The sequence below is a fragment of the Sapajus apella genome, unplaced genomic scaffold (assembly GCF_009761245.1).
Source record: "Sapajus apella isolate SASKATOON/1434 unplaced genomic scaffold, GSC_monkey_1.0 scaffold134, whole genome shotgun sequence".
Classification (NCBI taxonomy): domain Eukaryota; kingdom Metazoa; phylum Chordata; class Mammalia; order Primates; family Cebidae; genus Sapajus; species Sapajus apella.
This window is the reverse complement of record NW_022437074.1, coordinates 998,965-1,018,649: the sequence shown is the minus strand read 5'-3', so window position 1 is coordinate 1,018,649 and position 19,685 is coordinate 998,965.

Below are 19,685 nucleotides of genomic sequence, written 5' to 3'. Positions count from 1 at the left end.
TCCCCTGCCTCCGTGCTGTGTGTCTAAGTGCTGTCATTATCACCTAACTCAGTGGAGGCATTTCAGAGGAGACTTGAGACAAAATACAAACATCTTAATGAAACTATAATGTATGTCTTTACAGCTGCCATTATCTTCAGATGAAAAAGAAATGGTTTTTAAGGGATTAATAAGTGATGTTGAGAATTAGGAATGTTAATAAATATGTATGAATCTACTTTCTGTTAAAATTTACAGCTTATAGGAATAAAGCTTGGCTACTCTATGTAAGGACACAAAACAACAACAAAGAAATAATTGACAAACTTCCCAGGAGCCAATTCAGAAGATTTTTTTTTATTATTTCTTCAAGTAAAGAGTTGAAATTTAATAAAGTCTTTGATACTTTTTGTAAAGTGCATTTTCTTAAATTCGATTACATCTTATTGTTCTTGAGAAAAACTCTCCAAATTAAAAAATTCGGGATAGGGTCACTGAGCAAGATAGCCAAATAGGAACAGCTCCAGTGCCTGGTTCCCAGTGAGATTGACACAGAAGGCGGGTGATTTCCACATTTTCAACTGAGGTACCTGGTTCATCTCATTGGGACTGGTTGGACAGTGGGTGCAGCCCAAGGAGGATGAGCCACAGCAGGGTGGGATGTTGCCTCACCTGGGAAGTGCAAGGGGCCAAGGAACTCCCTCTCCTAGCCAAGAGAAGCCATTAGGGACTGTTTTCTGCACTCCGGCCCAGGTACTGTGCTTTTCCCATGGTCTTCACAACCCACAGCCAATGAGATTCCCTCTAGTACCTACACAATGGCCAGGGCCCTGGGTTTCCAGCACAACTGAGCAGCAGTTTGGGCAGAAACTGAGCTAGCTGCAGCGGTTTTTTTTAATACCCCTATGGTGCCTGGGATGCCAAAGAGACTGAACTGTTCACCCCCCTGGAAAGGGGGCTGAAGCCAGGGAGCCAAGTGGTCTGGTTCAGTGGGTCCCGCCCCCATGGAGACCATCAAGCTAAGATCCACTGGCTTGAAATTCTTGCAGCCAGCACAACAGTCTGAGCTTGACCTGGGTCATTTGAGCTCAGTGTTGGGAGGGGCGCCCTCCATTACTGAGGCTCCAGTAAGCAGTTTTAAACGCACAGTGTAAGCAAAGTTGCCGGGAAATCGAAACCGAGAGGAGCCCAACTCAGCTCAACAGCTGCAGGCACTGTCTCACTAGATTTCTTCACAGGGTGGAGCATCTCTGAAAAAAGGCAGCAGCCCGTTAGGGACTTATAAATAAAGCCCCCACCTTCCTGGGTCAGAACACCTTGGAAAAGGGGTGGTAGTGGGTACTGCTTCAGCAGACCTAAACGTCCCTGCCTGGCAGCTCTGAAGAAAGCAGTGGATTTCCCAACACAGTGTTCAAACTCTGATAAAGGACAGACTAACTTCTCAAGTGGCTCCCTGACCCTCATGTATCCTGACTGTAAGACACCTCCCAGTAGGGGCCAACAGACACCTCATACAGGAGAGCTCTGGCTGGCATCTCGTGGGTACCCCTCTAAGATGAATCTACCAGAGGAAGGAACAGGCAGCAATCTTTGCTGTTCTGCAGTCTCTGTTGGTGATTCCCAGCGAAGGAGGGTCTGGAGTGGACCTCCAGCAAACTCCAGCAGACCTGCAGCAGTGGGGCCTGACTGTTAGAAGGAAAACTAAAAAACAGAAAGAAAAAGTTTCAACATCAACAAAAAGGACATCCATTCAGAGACCCCATCCAAAGGTCACCAACCTCAAAGGCCAAAGGAAAATAAATCTATGAAGATGAAAACAAATCAAAGCAAAAAGCCTGAAAACTCCAAAAACCAAAAGACCTCTTCTTTAAGGGATCACAGCTCCTCACCAGCAAGGGAACAAAACTGGACGGAGAATGAGTTTGACGAATTGACAGAAGCGGGTTTCAGAAAGTGGGTAATAATAAACATCTCCAAGCTAAAGGAGCATGTTCTAACCCAATGCAAGAAAGCTAAAAATCTTGAAAAAAGATAAGACAAAATGCCAACTAGAATGATCAGTGTAGAGAAGAACATAAATGACTTGATGGAGCTGAAAAACACAGCATGAGAACTTCATGAAGCATACACAAGTTTCAAGGGCCAGATCGGTCAACTGGAAGAAAGGATATCAGAGACTGAAGATCAACTCAATGAAATAAAGTGAGAAGACAAGATTAGAGAAAAAAGAGTGAAAAGAAATGAACAAAGCCTCCAAGAAATATGGGATTATGTGAAAAGTCCAAATCTATGTTTCATCAGTGTACCTGAAAGTGAAGGGGAGAATGAAACCAAGTTGGAAAACACTCTTCAGGATATTATCCAGAACTTTCCCAACCTAGCAAGACAGGACAACACTGAAATTGAGAAAATACAGAAAACACCACAAAGATACTCTTCCAGAAGAGCAACCCCAAGACACAAAATTGTCAGATTCGCCAAGGTTAAAATGAAGAAAAAAAATGCTAAGGGCAGCCAGAGAGAAAGGTTGGGTTATCCACAAAGGGAAGCCCATCAGACTCACAGTGGATCTCTTGGCAGAAACCCAACAAGCCAGAAGAGAGTGGGAGCCAATATTCAACATACTTAAAGAAAAGAATTTTCAGCCCAGAATTTCATATCCAGCCAAACTAAGCTTCATAAGTGAAGGAGAAATAAAATCCTTTAGGGACAAGCAAATGCTGAGAGATTTTACCAGGCCTACCCTACAAGAGCTCCTGAAGGAAATGTTAAACATGGAAAGGAACAACCAGTACCAGCCACTGCAAAAACATACCAAATTGTAAAGACCATCAAGACTAGGAAGAAACTACATCAACTAATGGGCAAAATAATCAGCTAGTATCATAATGGCAGAATCAAATTCAGATTCACCATACTGTTAATCAACATTATCATAAGGTTAATCGATATTAACCTTAAATGTAAATGGGCTAAATGCCCCAATTGAAAGACACAGACTGGTAAATTGGATAAAGAGTCAAGACACATCACTGTGCTGTATTCAGGAGACCCATCTCATGTGCAAAGACACACATAGGCTCAAAATAAAGGAGGAAGATTTATCAAGCAAATGGAAAGCAAAAAAAAAAAAAAAAAAAAAAGCAGGGTTGCAATCCTAGTCTCTTATAAAACAGATTTTAAATCATCAAAGATCAAAAGAGACAAAGAAGGGCATTACTTAATGATAAAGGGATCAATGCAACAAGAAGAGCTAACTATCCTAAATATATATACAACCAATGCAGGAACACCCAGTTTCATAAAGCAAGTTCTTAGAGACCTATAAAGAGACTTAAACTCCCAAACAATAATGTGGGAGACTTTAACACCCACTGTCAATATTAGATCAATGAGACAGAAAATTAACATCGATATACAGGACTTGAACTCAGCTCTGGATCAAGTGGGCCTAATAAACATCTACAGAACCTTCCATACCAAATCAACAGAATATATATTCTTCTCAGCACCATATCACACTTATTTTTAAAACTGACCACAAATGGGAGTAAAACACTCCTCAGCAAATGCAAAAGAATAGAAATCATAACAAGCAGTCTCTCAGACCATAGTGAAATCAAATTAGAACTCAGGATTAAGAAACTCACTCAAAACTGCACAACTACATGGAAACTGAACAACCTGCTCCTAAATGACTACTGGATAAGTAACGAAATGAAGGCAGAAATAAAGATGTTCTTTGAAACCAATGAGAATGAAGGCACAATGTACCAGAATCTCTATGACACATTTAAAGCAGTGTGTAGGAAGAAATTTATAGCACTAAATGCCCAACAGAGAAAGCAGGGAAGACCTAAAATTGACACCCTAATGACGCAATTAAAAGAACTAGAGAAGCAAAAACAAACAAATTCAAAAACTAGCAGAAGACAAGAAATAACCTAATATCAGAGCAGAAGTGAAGGAGATAGAGATACAAAAATCTCTTCAAAAAAATCAATATAATCCAGGAGCGGGTTTTTTGAAAAGATCAACAAAATAGGTTGACTGCTAGCCAGACTAATAAAGAAGAAATGAGAGGAGAAAAAAATAGATGCAATAAAAAATGATAAAGGCAATATCACCAATGATTCCATAGAAATACAAACTACGGTTAGAAAATACTATAAACATCTCTACCCAAATAAAACAGAAAATCTAGAAGAAATTGATAAATTCCTGGACACTTACATCCTCCCAAGTCTAAACAAGGAAGAAGTCAAATCCCTGAATAGACCAATAACAAGGTATGAAATTGAGGCATCAGTTAATAGCTTACCAACCAAAAAAAGTTCAGGTCCAGACAGGTTCACAGCTGAACTCTACCAGAGTTACAAAGAGAAGTTGGTATCATTCCTTCTGAAAAAATTCCAAACAATACAAAAAGAGGGAATCCTCCCCAACTCATTTTATGAGGCCAACATCATCCAGATACCAAAGCCTGACAGAGACACAATTTAAAAAGAAAATTTCAGGCCAATAGCCCTGATAAACATCGATGTAAAAATCCTCAACAAAATACTGGCAAACCAAATCCAACAGCACATCAAAGTTTATTGATCATCATCAAGTAAGCTTAATCCTAGGGATGCAAGGCTGGTTCAACATATGCAAATCAATAAACATAATTCATCACATAAACAGAACCAAAGATAAAAACCACATATTTATCTTAATAGATGTAGAGAAGGCCTTCAACAAAATTCAACAACCCTTCATGCTAAAAATTCTCTATAAACTAGGTATTGATGGAATGTATCTCAAAGTAATAAGAGCTATTTATGACAAACCCATAGCCAATATCACACTGAATAGGCAAAAACTTTGAAAACTGGCACAAGACATGATGCCTTCTCTCACCACTCTTATTCAACATAGTATTGGAAGTTCTGGCCAGGGCAATCAGGCAAGATAAAGAAATAAAGGGGATTCAAATAGGTAAAGAGGAAGTCAAATTGTCTCTATTTGCAGATGACATAATTGTATATTTAGAAGATCCATCATCTCAGCTCAAAGTCTCCTTAAGCTGATAAGCAACCTTAGCAAAGTCTCAGTATACAAAATCAATGTGCAAAAGTCACAAGCATACCTATACACCAATAATGGACAATCAGAGAAGAGCCTAATTATGAGTGAACTCTCATTCACAATTGCTACAAAGAGAATTAAATACCTAGGAATAAAGCTTACAAGGGATATGAAGGACCTCTTTAAGGAGAACTACAAACCACTGCTCAAGGAAATGAGAGGAAACAAACAAATGGAAAAACATTCCATGATCATGGTTTAGAAAGACTCAGTATCATGCAAATGGCCATGGTGCCCGAAATAATCTATAGATTCAATGCTATCCCATCAATCTACCATTGACTGACATTCTTCACAGAATTGGAAAAAAACAGCTTAAATTTCATATGGAATCAAAAAATAGCCCACATAGCCAAAACAATCCTAAGCAAAAAAGAACAAAGCTGGAGGCATCACACTACCTGACTTCAAACTATACTACAAAACTACAGTAACAAAAACAGCATGATACTGGTACCAAAACAGACATATAGACAAATGGAACAGAACAGAGACCTCAGAAATAACACCACACACCTACAACCATCTGATCTTTGACAAATCTGACAAAAACAAGCAATGGGGAAAGGATTCCCTATTTAATATGGTGTTGGGAAAACTGTCAGCCATATGCAGAAAGCTGAAACTGGATCCCTTCCTTAAACCTTATACAAAAATTAACTCCAGATGGATGAAAGATTTAAATGTAAGGCCTAAAACCATAAAAACTCTAGAAGAAAACCTAGGCAATACCATTCAGGACATAGGCATGGGCAAAGACTTTATGACTAAAACACCAAAAACAATGGCAACAAAAGCTAAAATAGACAAACGTGATCTAATTAAACTTAACAGCTTCATTCAGCACAGAAAAAAAGAAAAAAAAACTATCATCAGAGTGAACAGGCAACTTACAGAATGGGAGAAAATTTTTGCAGTCTACGCATCTGGCAAAAGGCTAATATCCAGAATCTACAAATAACTTAAACAAATTTACAGGAAAAAACCCCATCGAAAAGTAGCAAAGGATGTGAACAGACACTTCTCAAAAGGAGACATGTATGCAGCCAACAAACATGAAAAAAAGCTCATCATCACTGGTCATTAGAGAAGTCCAAATAAAAACCACATTGAGATACCATCTCATGCCAGTTAGAATGGTGATCATTAAGAAATCTGGAGACAACAGATGCTGAAGAGGATGTGGAGAAATAGGAATACTTTGACACTGTTGGTTGGAGCTCAACTACTGTGGAAGGCAGTGTGGCAATTCCTCAAGGATCTAGAACTAGAAATACCATTTGACCCAGCAATCCTATTACTCTGTATATGCCAAAGAATTAGAAATCATTCTATTATGAAGATACATGCACATGTATGTTTATTGCAGCACTGTTCACAATAACAAGGACTTGGAACCAACCTAAATACCAATCAATGATAGACTGGATAAAGAAAATGTATCACATATACACATGGAATACTATGCAGCCATAAAAAAGGATGAGTTCATGTCCTTTGTAGGGACATGAATGAAGCTAGAAACCATCATTCTCAGCAAATTAACACAAGAACAGAGAACCAAATGTCCCATGTTTTCACTCATAAGTGGGAGTTGAACAATGAGAACATAGGGACACAGGGAAGGGAACATCACACACTGGGGTCTGTCAGGGCTGGGGGGCTAGAGGAGGGATAGCATTAGAAGAAATACCTAATGTAGATGATGGGGTGATGGATGCAGCCAACCACTACAACATGTGTGTAGCTATGTAACAAACCTATATGTTCTGCATATTTACCCCAGAGCTTAAAGCACAATAAAAAAATAGTGATAGATCTCTAACAAGGCATATTTTCAAGACGTGCATTAAGTTACTGCTCATCTATATTTATTCACATTCAGTTCAGAGTTTTATTGACAGAGAAACTAGCTTTTTTCATTTCTGCAAGTATCAGAAGATTTAAGGTCATTTAACAAACAACTGACACATGGTAGGAACCACTTAATATTTAGGAATCAATGGCCACCAAATCAGAAATGGCAAAGAATCATGGCAGCCAAAAGCTCCGTAGACTACTTCCTGGCATATGGTTGGGTGTGATCACAGTGTGTACTCCCAAGCTGAAGTCTGGAGCCAGCTTTCAGAAGACTAATGGATGCCTACGCTGACTACCTAACACCTCTTTGATCATATTTCACTCCCTTTGATGTATTGTCTCAGGAAAGACTACATTAGGACACATGTTTTACATTTTTATAGCATCTAAACTTTTCTTTCATACCACTTTGTCCCCTTAAAGTCAATTAATTAATATTTACTTAGGCAGGAATCTTATTTGTCTTACTTACCAACTCTATAGCACATCACTCATACAAAGTTTATAATAAATAGCTGTTAATTGACTGCCATATTGCTAAAAGACATAATAAAACTACAGAAAAACTATAGAGGGACCACCAAAATGACCAAGCTAAAAGAGGCTTAAAAGCCTTCCATTGTGAAAAATGAAAGTTGCGGCAGGATCATCAGTCTATATTATATGTACAGTTTGGATGGGTTGGGGCAAAGTATAACACCACTTCTAGTCTATTAGACACGGGCAGCTCTTGAAGTTCTACTCAGCATAGTGGATAGCAAACTTCTGAAACAAAAACTATCTCAAGATATGGTAAAATGAATACACACAAGGAGAGGATTCTGGAAAGATGCTGAAATAGGAATCTGTTTCCCCATCCATACAACAACTGCACTGGCAGAATCCATCTGATGTAACTATTTTGGAATTCTGGAGTCTATAGAAGGGTTGCGACTTCCAGGGAATGTCTTGGAAGTAAATTTCAATTACTTTTGGGCAACTTGGACTCTGCACAGTAGTAACTACCCATTGACCACCCCAGCCCTGTGGCAGGCCACTGTGCACATGACCTGAAGAAGCCTTCACACAGCTTGAGGGACCCAGGGTGGGCAATAAGAACCCAGTTCTCCAAATATCTGTGCTATGATTACTGATTGCTGGTTCTCATCACAGAAGTAGAGGCAAAGAGGCAGGTGGCCATTGTTATTGCCCCACTCTCATTATTGCTAGCGCCTCTCTGGCTGAAGTGATTTCCAGGGTACTTAAAAGGCCAGCATTCTTTTTCCCCTCCTTAATTTTTTTGTTTTCCCCTTTTGGGAGCTATCCATTAGAGACTGGGATATTCCAAAGTAACTGCATCTATGGGGGACATTGGAAGGTGACTAAGCATGCCGAGGGAAAGGCACAGGCTCAGAAAGACCTGAGAAGACCTTAAGTTTACACTTCAGGCTAATCCTCAGCACTGAGATAGCCCGCAACAGTTAAAAGAGCAAAAACAGTAAGCAACTACAACAACAACAACCAAAAAAAAAAAAAAAACCCAAGAACAAAAGCTCAGCAATGCCAGAAAAGAAGAGAACCTGATTTCAAGTGTTATTAAATCATTATCTTCAAGTGTCCATTTTTAACAAAAAAAAATCAAGACACACACAAAAGAAAAGAAATGTATGGCCCATTTATTTTTAGGCTTTTTTTGTTTTTGTTTGTTTGTTTGCTTGGTTGGTTTATTTATTTATTTTTTTTTGAGATGAAGTCTTCTCCCAGGCTGGAGTGCAGTGGCACAATCTTGGCTCACTGCAACTTCTGCCTCCCAAGTTCAAGTGATTCTCCTGCCTCAGCCTCCTGAGTAACTGGGATTACAAGTGCCCACCACCATGCCCAGCTAATTTTCATATTTTTAGTAGAGACAGGGTTTCACCATATTGGTCAGGTTGGTCTCAAACTCCTGACCTCATGATTTGCCTTCATTGGCCTCCTAAAGTGCTGGGACTACAGGTATGAGCCAACGTGCCCAGTCATGTATGGTCCATTTTAATGAAAAGAAAACAAAAGAAGAAGAACCTGCTTCTGAAAAAAACACAATGTCAGATCTACTAAACAAAAACAATTATCTTAAAGATTCTCAAAAAGTTAAGAAAGATGGGGAGAAAGCCAAGAAAATAACATAGGACAAAATAGAAATATTCATAAACACGTAGAAAACCTAAGAAGAAACAAAAAATAAATTTGATACTAAAAAGCAGTATAACTGAAATAAAAAATTCACTAGAGGGATTCAAAGGCAGACTTGAGAAGGAAGAAGATTCAACAAATTTGAAAATAGCACAATGGAAATCATTGAGTCTGAGGAACAGAAAGCAAAATGACTGAAGGAAAGTGAACAAAGCTTAAGGGACTTCTGGAACACTGCTGAGAAAAACATATGTGTGGTGGTAGGCTCAGAAGGAAAACAGAGAATAGAAAGATAGGTTATTAGAAGAATTGATGGCCAAAATCTTTCTAAATTCAATAAAAGACAAATACAAATATTCAAGAAGCTCAGTAAATTCTGAATAAGATGAACTCAAAAATCCACACTAAGACACAATATGATCAAACTTCAAAAGCCAAAGACAGTCTTGAAAGTAGCAAGAGAAAAGTGATTCATCATATAAAGTGATCCTCATAAGATTATATGTCCAAAGATACAGTTAGATGGGGGAATAAGTTCTAGTGTTTGATAACACAGTAGGGTGACTAGTTAACAACAATATATAGTATATTTCATAACAGAGTAGAGAAGATTTAAAATACTCCCAAAATAAAGAAATGATAAATGTTTAAGTTGATGGATATTCTAAATATCTTGATTTGATCATTGATTGTATATTGAATATACAACATACATATTGCATATTCTTTTATCAAAACATCACATGTGACCCACAAATATGTTTAATCACTGTATATCAATAGAAAAATGTAAAAATAATAAATAATAAGTTATGGGATTAAAAACAAGAGCGTCTCATCATAAATATTGGAGACCAAAAGGCAGTGGACTGATATATTCAAAATATTAAAAGAAATAAAAATATCAACCCCAAATTCTATATTTGGTGAAATTGTCCTTCAAAAAAGAAGGAGAATTACAATATGTTCAGATAAACAGAAGCTAAGATAACTTGTTACCTCAAGACATACCCTACAAGAAATGCTCAAGGGAGTTCCACAGGTTGAAATAAAAGGACACTAGACAGTAACTCAAAGCCATACGAAGAAATAAAGATCCCAGTAAAGATGAACACATAGGCAATTACAAATGTTAGTACTATTATAACAATGGTTTGTAACACCACTTGTTTTCTACATGATTTAAAATACTTTTTTTTTTAATTTAAGCAACAGCAATTTATTTTCTCACAGGTCTGAAAGCTAGAAGTTCAAGATCAAGTTGTCCAAAGGGTTGGTTTCTTCTGAGGGTCATTCAACTTGGTGTATAGATGACCATCTTCTCTTCTCTATATTCACATGATCCTGTGTATGTGTGTAAAAGACTATTTCAAAAAATGATCAGTCTAAAAGCTAGAATTACTGTAGCTTTGGGTCATAACCACATTTTGTTTTCTACATAATTTAAGAAACTAATTCACTTTTAAAAACTATTGGTTTATGTTGTTGAACATATGAAGTATACATATGTAATTTTGTGACATTAACAACTGAAAGGGATAGAGACAGAGATGTAAAGAAGCAGTGTTTTTGTATGTTATAGAAATTAACCTGGTTTAAATACAAATTAAAGTATTATAAATTTATTATATTAAAGATAATCTCAATAGTAGCCAAAGAGAAAATACCTTTATAATACACAAAAAAATAAGAAAGGAATTTAAACATTTCACTACAAAAATCTAACTCAACACAACAGATGACAGTAATGCAAGAAATGAAAAACAGAAAAGCTATAAGCCATGTAGAAGACAAACAGCAAAATGAAAAAGTAAATCTCTCCTTACCAGTTAGCCTTAAGAAGAAAGGAAATTCTGACACATGCTACAGCATGAATGAGGCTTGAGCACATTACACTCAGTGACATAAGTCAATCAAAAAAGACTACTGCATTATTACACTTGCATGAGGCAGAGAGGGTAGTCAAAATCATAAATACAGAAAGTAGAATTGTGGTTTTCAGGGTCTAGAGAAAGGGAGAATGGGGTTATTGTTTAATGGGTACAGAATTTTGATTTGGGAAGATGAAGTTCTAGATATCAATGGTGGTGATAGTTGTATAACACTCTAACTGTACTTAATACCACTTAACTGTACACTTAAAAATGGTTATGGTGGTAAACTTTAAGTTATGTGCATTTGACTACAATTAAAAAACAGAAAAGAAATGAATACATGAATGAAGCATCATGATCTATTTATGGTTGAGGAATTTATCAAATATCCCCAAAAGAAAGACATGTTTTAGTCTTGTTGTACTTCATGAACTTTTGAAGTGATATTATGGTGTCCACAGATATTTCTTTCTACTATTATCAATATCAGAAAGATAATATTGGGTAGGAAGGTCTATGATGATGGTCCATGTCTTTACATTAAATTTCATACTGAATTCTTAGTCCAGTAGAAATAACATATTTTGACTTGTTTAAGTGAGAAAAGTCTTTAAATGTGCTTTGCAACAACATGTATGAATCTCAAAATATCATACTGAGTAAAAGAAGCCTTATCAAAAGAGTACACACAGTGGGATTCCATTTACATAAAGTTCTAGAAAGAGCAAAACTAACCTATGATGGGAAAAAAATCAGAAGAGTAATTGCTTCTAGAGGGTAAGAGTGATGATTGATGGGGAAAGGCATGGGGGACACTCTGGGAGATGGTGATTTTTTCATATATTAATAGGAATTTGGGTTACACAGTTGTATAGTTTTGTAAAAACTACACATACGTTGTATGCAACTTGTATACTATATTGAACTCTGCTTCGTGATATATTCAAGGAAGAAAAACTTTTTCTCTACCCTCTTAGATTCATTGGCTAGGGGGCTGTAAATTTAACCAAAAAAAGACAGATTGGCCAGGCATGGTGGCTCATGTCTGTAATTCCTGCATTTTGGGAGGTCAAGGTGGGTGGATCACTTGAGATCACGAGTTTGAGACCAGCCCATTTTATTGAGACAGAGTTTCACTCTTGTTGGCCAGGCTGGAATGCAATGACACAGTTTTGGCCCTCCTCAAACTCTGCCTCCAAGGTTCAAGTGATTCTCCTGCCTCGGCCTCCCAAGTAGCTGCGATTACAAGTGCCCACGACCAGCTGGGCTGATTCTTGTATTTTTGGTAGAGATGGGGTTTCCCCATGTTGGCCAGGCTGGTGTCAAACTCCTGACTTCAGATAATCCACCCACCTCAGCCTTCTGAAATGCTGGGATTATAGATGTGAGCCACCATGCCCGGCCACACACTATAGTATTTAGAAGAATGTATACTGATGAATTTACTTCAAAATGCATAAAAAATAAAATGAATTAAGAATAAATGGAGGATTTAATAGAGAAATAGATGTGTGATTTTTTTTTTAAGACAGGGTCTCATTGTTGCCCAGGACAGAGTGCAGTGGCACAATCACGGCTTACCGCAGCCCTGAACTCCTGGACTCAACCAGTCCTCCCATCTCAGCCTTCCAAGTAGCTAGAACTACAGGCACATGCCACCATGTCTGACTATTTTTTTTTATTTTTTTGTAGAAATGGGGGCTCTCTATGTTGCCAGGATTGGTTTCAAGCTCCTGAGCTCAAGTGATCCTCTTGCCTCAACCCCCCTAAGTGCTGGGATTTTAGGCATAGGTTGTTGGTATGTGGATGCTTACCATAACATTATCTCAACTTCCATGAAGGTTTGCAAATTTTTAAAATAAAGTGCTGGAAACCATGCTGTGTTCTTTGGGTAGAGCCTCTACTGTCCAGAAAAAGACCCAAATGGGTCTTGCCCCATTTGCAAGACCCACAAGCCCATTCCATGACTTCTCAATGATTTCAATTGTCTCCCTAAGAATTCTGCATTTTTCTGGAATCTCTCATTGTCCATACAGGCTTCTGATTTGGACTTTCTGCTTCTGATGAATTGCCATTCACTACTTCACATTTTCCTTGAGGAGACTTTCCTGAAACTCGAGAGGGACAAAGAAGGTTTAATTGCTAATTTGAAAACAATGTAACTGAATATTTGGATTTCCTGCTTTTAACAAGTGTCCCCTGCACTTTCTGCCAATTCAAGTTCCTACCTCCAGCCCTGTGGTTTTCCGCCTCTCTTTTCACATCTTACTCTGTATTTGTCTCCCTTTCCAAGGGTCCAAAATAATTTGCTTAACAAATAACTGTTTTCTCCCTAGAGCAGCTCTGTAAAATGGGAATAAAATGTGAGCTGCATATGTAATTTAAAGTGTTCTATTAGCCTTATTAAAAAAGAGAAACAGGTGAAATCAATTTTTATGATGTATTTTATTTAACCTGAGTCATTCAAAATATTGTCATTTCAATGAAGAGGATTAGAATATGCCACCCAAAAATGTGCCACTGTGTTGAGCTGATGGCAACTGAGAATCACCAGGAGCAAGAAGAGATCTCTGCTCACTCCTTTTCTACCTAAAATCAGAGTGTAGGTTTTCCTCCACTCCTGAACTAGAATGAAGAAGGTGAGCCTTACCATTGAATAAGGGGAGCCAGCACCATGAGGGTTAAACCTTACTATAATATCCCTACCTGGGGGAGGGATCCAAGATGGCCAATTAGGAGCAGCTCAGGATTGCAGCTCCCAGTGAAAGTGCAGAGGGTGAGTGGACGCCACATTTCCAGATGGATTTTTATTGCCCAGAGACCAGGAAATTCCCAGGTGGAGGAGCGCCATGGGTCACCAGCGTGGCAGGTTTGGCCAGTGCAGCTGTTTTGGCTGGCGTGGCAGTTCTCCATACAAAATACATGGGTCTGGGCACCATTTAGGGCTGGCAATTGGAGCTCCGGGAAGGCAGAGTTGCCCATTCATCTGATTAAAAAGGGGACTGAAACAGGAAGCCAGGCCAGGAGATTCCTGGGCAAAAAAGTGCCACGAATCCCAGCGCCACTGTTTCAGCCAGTGCAGTGGGTTGCCGCAGGGGAAATCACACAGATCCTGGCACCTTTTCAACAGGTGATTGGAAAACCTGGGAGACAGTTGACCATTCAACTAAATAAATAAATAAATAAATAAAGCTCTGAGGCAGGGACCAAGGTGATCAGGCTTGGCTGGTCCCACCCCCAACACACAAACAAAAAAAAACAGCAATCAGAAATGCTCTGGATTGAGAGTTTCACAGCAAGCACAGCTGAACCTGGGATGGTTCAGCTCTGTAGGGGAGGGGCGTCCGCCATTACCAAGGCACTCCACCACTACATAGGTAGTTTGCCACTGCTGAGGCAGCCCACCATTGCCGAGGCAGCCCATCATTACAGAGAGAGTCTGCCATTATAGAGATGGGCCGCCATTGCCAAGGCAGTTCTAACTATACCCTTATAAACAGGACTGCAGGGAAGTTCACACAGCAGCTGGGTGGAGCCCACAGCAGCTCAGCAAAGCCTCTGCAAGCAGACAGTGACGAGACTGCCTCCTCACTGGGCAGGGCAGCCCTGAAAAAAGGCAGCAGCACAACAGAAACTCATAAATAAAGCCCTAACTCCCTGGGACAGAGCACCTGGGAAAAAAATAAAGGGGGTGGGGGTTAATTAATTCTGCTGCAGCAGACTTAAATGTAACTGCCCAGCAGCTCTAAATGAACAATGGAGCTCACAGCTCAGCACTTGACCTCCTATAAAAAACAGACTGTCTCCTCAAGCAGCTCCGTGACCCAGGTATATTCAAAGAGTCACCTCATAAAGGAGAGCTCAGACCGACATCTGGGGTGTATCATTCTGGAACAAAGATAGCAGAAGAAGAAACTGGCAGCAACCCTTACTGTTCTGCAGCAGATGCAGGTGATCCCCAGGCAAGCAGGGCCTGGAGTGGACCTCAGCAGTCCTACAGCAGAGGGGCCAGACTGTTAGAAGGAAAACTAAGAAACAGAAAGAAATAACTTCATCATCAACAAACTGGACATCCACTCAGAGACCCAATCTGAAAGTCAACAACTACAAAGACAACAGATGGATAAATCCACAAAGATGGGAAGAAACCAGTGCAAAAAGGATGAAAACACCTGAAACCAGAATGCCACTCCTCCTACATGGGATCACAATGCCTCACCAGCAAGGGAACAAGGCTGGATGGAGAATGAGTGTGATGAATTGACAGAATCAAGCTACAGAAGGCAGGTTATAAGAAACTTCTGTGAGCTAAAAGAACATGTTCTAATCCAATGCAAAGAAACTAAGAACTTTGAAAAAAGATTTGATGAAATGCTAATGAGAATAAACAACTTAGAGAGGAATATAAGTGAATTGATGGAGCTGAAAAACACAACACAAGAACTTTGCGAAGCATACACAAGTTTCAACAGCCGAATTGACCAAGTAGAAGAAAGAATATCAGAGGTTGAAGATCAACACAATGAAATAAAACAAGAAGGCAAGATTAGAGAAAAAAGGGTAAAAAGGAATGAGCAAAGTCTCCAAGAAATATGGGACTATGTGAAAAGACCTAATCTATATTTGATAGGTGTACCTGAATGTGATGGAGAGAATGAATCCAAGCTGGAAAATACTCTTCAGGATATTATCCAGGAAAACTTCCCCAACATAACAAGGCAGGCCAATATTCAAGTCCAGGAAATACAGAGAACACCACGGAGATATTCCTCAAGAAGAGCTACCCCAAGGCACAAAATCGTCAGATTGACCAGAGCTGAAATGAAGGAGAAAATACTAAGGGCAGCCAGAGAGAAAGGTTGGGTAACACACAAAGGGAAGCCCATCAGACGCACAGCAGATCTCTCAGCAGAAACCCTACAAGCCAGAAGAGAGTGGGGGCCAATATTCAACATCCTTAAAGAAAAGAACTTTCAACTCAGAATTTCATATCCAGCCAAACTAAGCTTCATAAGTGAAGAAAAATAAAGTCCTTTGCAAACAAACAAGTACTCAGAGAGTACATCACCACCAGGCCTGCTTTACAAGAACTCCTGAAAGAGGCATTAAACATAGAAAGGAAAAACCAGTACCACCCACTCCAAAAACATACCAAATGGTAAAGAGCATCAACACAATGAAGCATCTGCATCAACTAACAGGCAAAACAGCCAGCTAGCATCAAAATGGCAGGATCAAATTCACACATAACAGTATTAACCTAAATGTAAATGAGCTAAATGCCCCAATCAAAAGACACAGACTGGCAAATTGGATAAAGAGCCAAAACCCATCAGTGTACTGTATCCAGGAATCCCATCTCACATGCAAGGATACACAAAGGCTCAAAATAAAGGGATGGAGGAAGATTTACCCAGCAAATGGAGAGCAAAAAAAAGCAGGAGTTGCAATTCTCGTCTCTGATAAACTATACTTTAAACCAACAAAGATCAAAAAGAGACAAAGAAGGACATTACATAATGGTAAAAGGATCCAGACAACAAGAAGAGCTAACTATCCTAAATATATATGCACCCAATACAGGAGAACCCAGATACATAAGGCAAGTTCTTAATGACTTACAAAGAGACTTAGACTTCCACATAATAATAGTGGGAGAATTTAACACCCCATTGTCAATATTAGACAGATCAACGAGACAGAAAATTAACAAGGATATCCAGGACTTGAACTCAGACCTGGAACAAGCAAACCTAATAGACATTTACAGAACTCCCCACCCCAAATCACAGAATATACATTCTTCTGAGCACCACATCGCACCTACTCTAAAATAGACCACATAATTGGAAGTAAATCACTCCTGAGCAAATGCAAAAGAATGGAAATCATAACAAACAGTCTCTCAGCACACAGTGCAATCAAGTTAGAACTCAGAATTCAGAAACTAACTCAGAACCACAGAGCTTCATGGAAGCTGAACAACTGGCTCTTGAATGTTGACTGGATAAACAATGAAATGAAGGCAGAAATAAAGATGTTCTTTGAAACCACTGAGAACGAAGACACAACATATCAGAATCTCTGGGACACATTTACAGCAGTGTCTAGAGGGAAATATATAGCAATAAATACCCATATGAGAAGAAAGGATAGATCTAAAATCTACAACCCATCATCAAAATTGAAAGAGCTAGAGGAGCAAGATCAAAAAAACTCAAAAGTTAGCAGAAGACAAGAAATAACTAAGATCACAGCAGAACTGAAGGAGATAGAGACACAAAAAACCCTTCAAAAAATCAATCAACCCAGGAGCTGGTTTTTTGAAAAGATCAACAAAATAGACAGACCACTAGCCAGATTAATACAAGAGAAAAGAGAGAATAATCAAATAGATGCAATAAAAAACGATAAAGGGGATATCACCACAGATTCCACAGAAATTCAAACCATCATCGCAGATTATTACAAACAACTTTATGCACATAAACTAGTAAACCTGGAAGAAATGGATAAATTCCTGGACACTTGCCTCCTGCCAAGCCTAAACCAGGAAGAAGCCGAAACCCTGAACAGACCCATAACAAGGTCTGAAGTCGAGGCAGCAATTAAGAGCCTACTACCCAAAACAAAGCCCAGGTCCAGATGGGTTCACAACCATATTCTACCAGACATACAAAGAGGAGCTGGTACCATTCCCTCTGAAATTATAACAAACAATTCAAAAAGAGGGACTCCTTCCCAAATCATTTTATGAGACCAACATCATCCTGATACCAAAACCCGGCAGAGACTCAACAAGAAAAGAAAACTTCAGGCCAATATCAGTGATGAACATAGATGCAAAAATCTTCAATAAAATACTGGCAAACCGATTGTGACAGCACATCAAAAAGCTTATCCTCCATGATCAAGTAGGCTTCATCCCGGCGATGCAAGGCTGGTTCAACATACGCAAGTCTATAAACGTAATTCACCACATAAACAGAACCAAAGACAAAAATCACATGATTACCTCAATAGATGCAGAGAAGGCCTTTGACAAAATTCAACAGAGCTTTATGCTAAAAACCCTCAATAAACTAGGTGTTGATGGAACGTATCTCAAAATAATAAAAGCAATTTACGACATACCAACATCCAATATCATACTGAATGGGCAAAAACTGGAAGCATTCCCTTTGAAATCTGGCACTAGACAAGGATGCCCTCTCTCACCACTCCTATTCAGTATAGTACTGGAAGTTCTAGCCAGAGCAATCAGGCAAGAAAAAGAAATAAAGGGCATTCAAATAGGAAAGGAGGAAGTCAAATTGTCTCTATTTGCAGATGATATGATTGTATATCTAGAAGACCCCCTCGTCTCAGCCCCAAATCTCCTGAAACTGATAAGCAACCTCAGCCAAGTCTCAGGATAGAAAATCAATGTGCAAAAATCACAAGCATTCCTATACACCAATAACAGACTTAAAGAGAGCCAAATCAAGAACAAACTGACGTTCACAATTGCTACAAAGAGAATAAAATACCTGGGAATACAACTAAAGAATAACGTAAAGGACCTCTTCAAGGAGAACTACAAACCACTGCTCAACAAAATAAGAGAGGACACAAACAGATGGAGAAACATTCCACATTCATGGTTAGGAAGAATCAATATTGTGAAAATGACCATACTGCCCAAAGTAATTTACAGATTCAACGTGATTCCCATCAAGCTACCAATGACCTTCTTTGCAGAAGTGGAAAAAAAACACCTTAAACTTCTTATGGAACCAAAAGAGAGCCCGCATAGCCAAGTCAATTCTAAGCAAAAAGAACAAAGTGGGAGGCATCACACTACCTGACTTCAAGCTATACTACAAGGCTACAGTAATCAAAACAGCATGTTACTGGTACCAAAACAGAGATATAGACCAATGGAACAGAACAGAGGTCTCGGAGGGTACACAACACATCTACAACCATCCGATCTTTGCCAAACCTGACAAAAACAAGCAATGGGGAAAGGAGTCCCTGTTTAATAAATGGTGTTGGGAAAACTGGCTAGCCATGTGCAGAAAGTAGAAACTGGACCACTTCCTGACACCTTACGCTAAAATTAGCTCCAGATGGATTAAAGACTTAAACATAAGACCTAACACCATAAAAACCCTAGAAGAAAATCTAGGCAAAACCATTCAGGACATAGGCGTAGGCAAGGACTTCATGACCAAAACACCAAAAGCATTGGCAACAAAAGCCAAAATAGACAAATAGGACCTAATCAAACTCCACAGCTTCTTCACGGCAAAAGAAACAGTCATTAGAGTGAATTGGCAACCAACAGAATGGGAAAACATTTTTGCAGTCTACCCATCTGACAAAGGGCTGATATCCAGAATTTACAAAGAACTAAAACAGATTTACAAGAAAAAAACAAACAAGCCCATTCTAAAATGGGTGAAGGATATGAACAGACACTTTACAAAAGAAGACATACATGAGGCCAACAAACATATGAAAAAATGCTCATCATCACTGGGCATTAGAGAAATGCAAATCAAAACAACATTGAGATACCATTTCACGCCAGTTAGAATGACGATCATTAAAAAATTGGGAGGCAACAGATGCTGGAGAGGATGTGGAGAAATAGGAACACTTTTACACTACTGGTGGGAGTGTAAACTAGTTCAACCATTGTGGAAG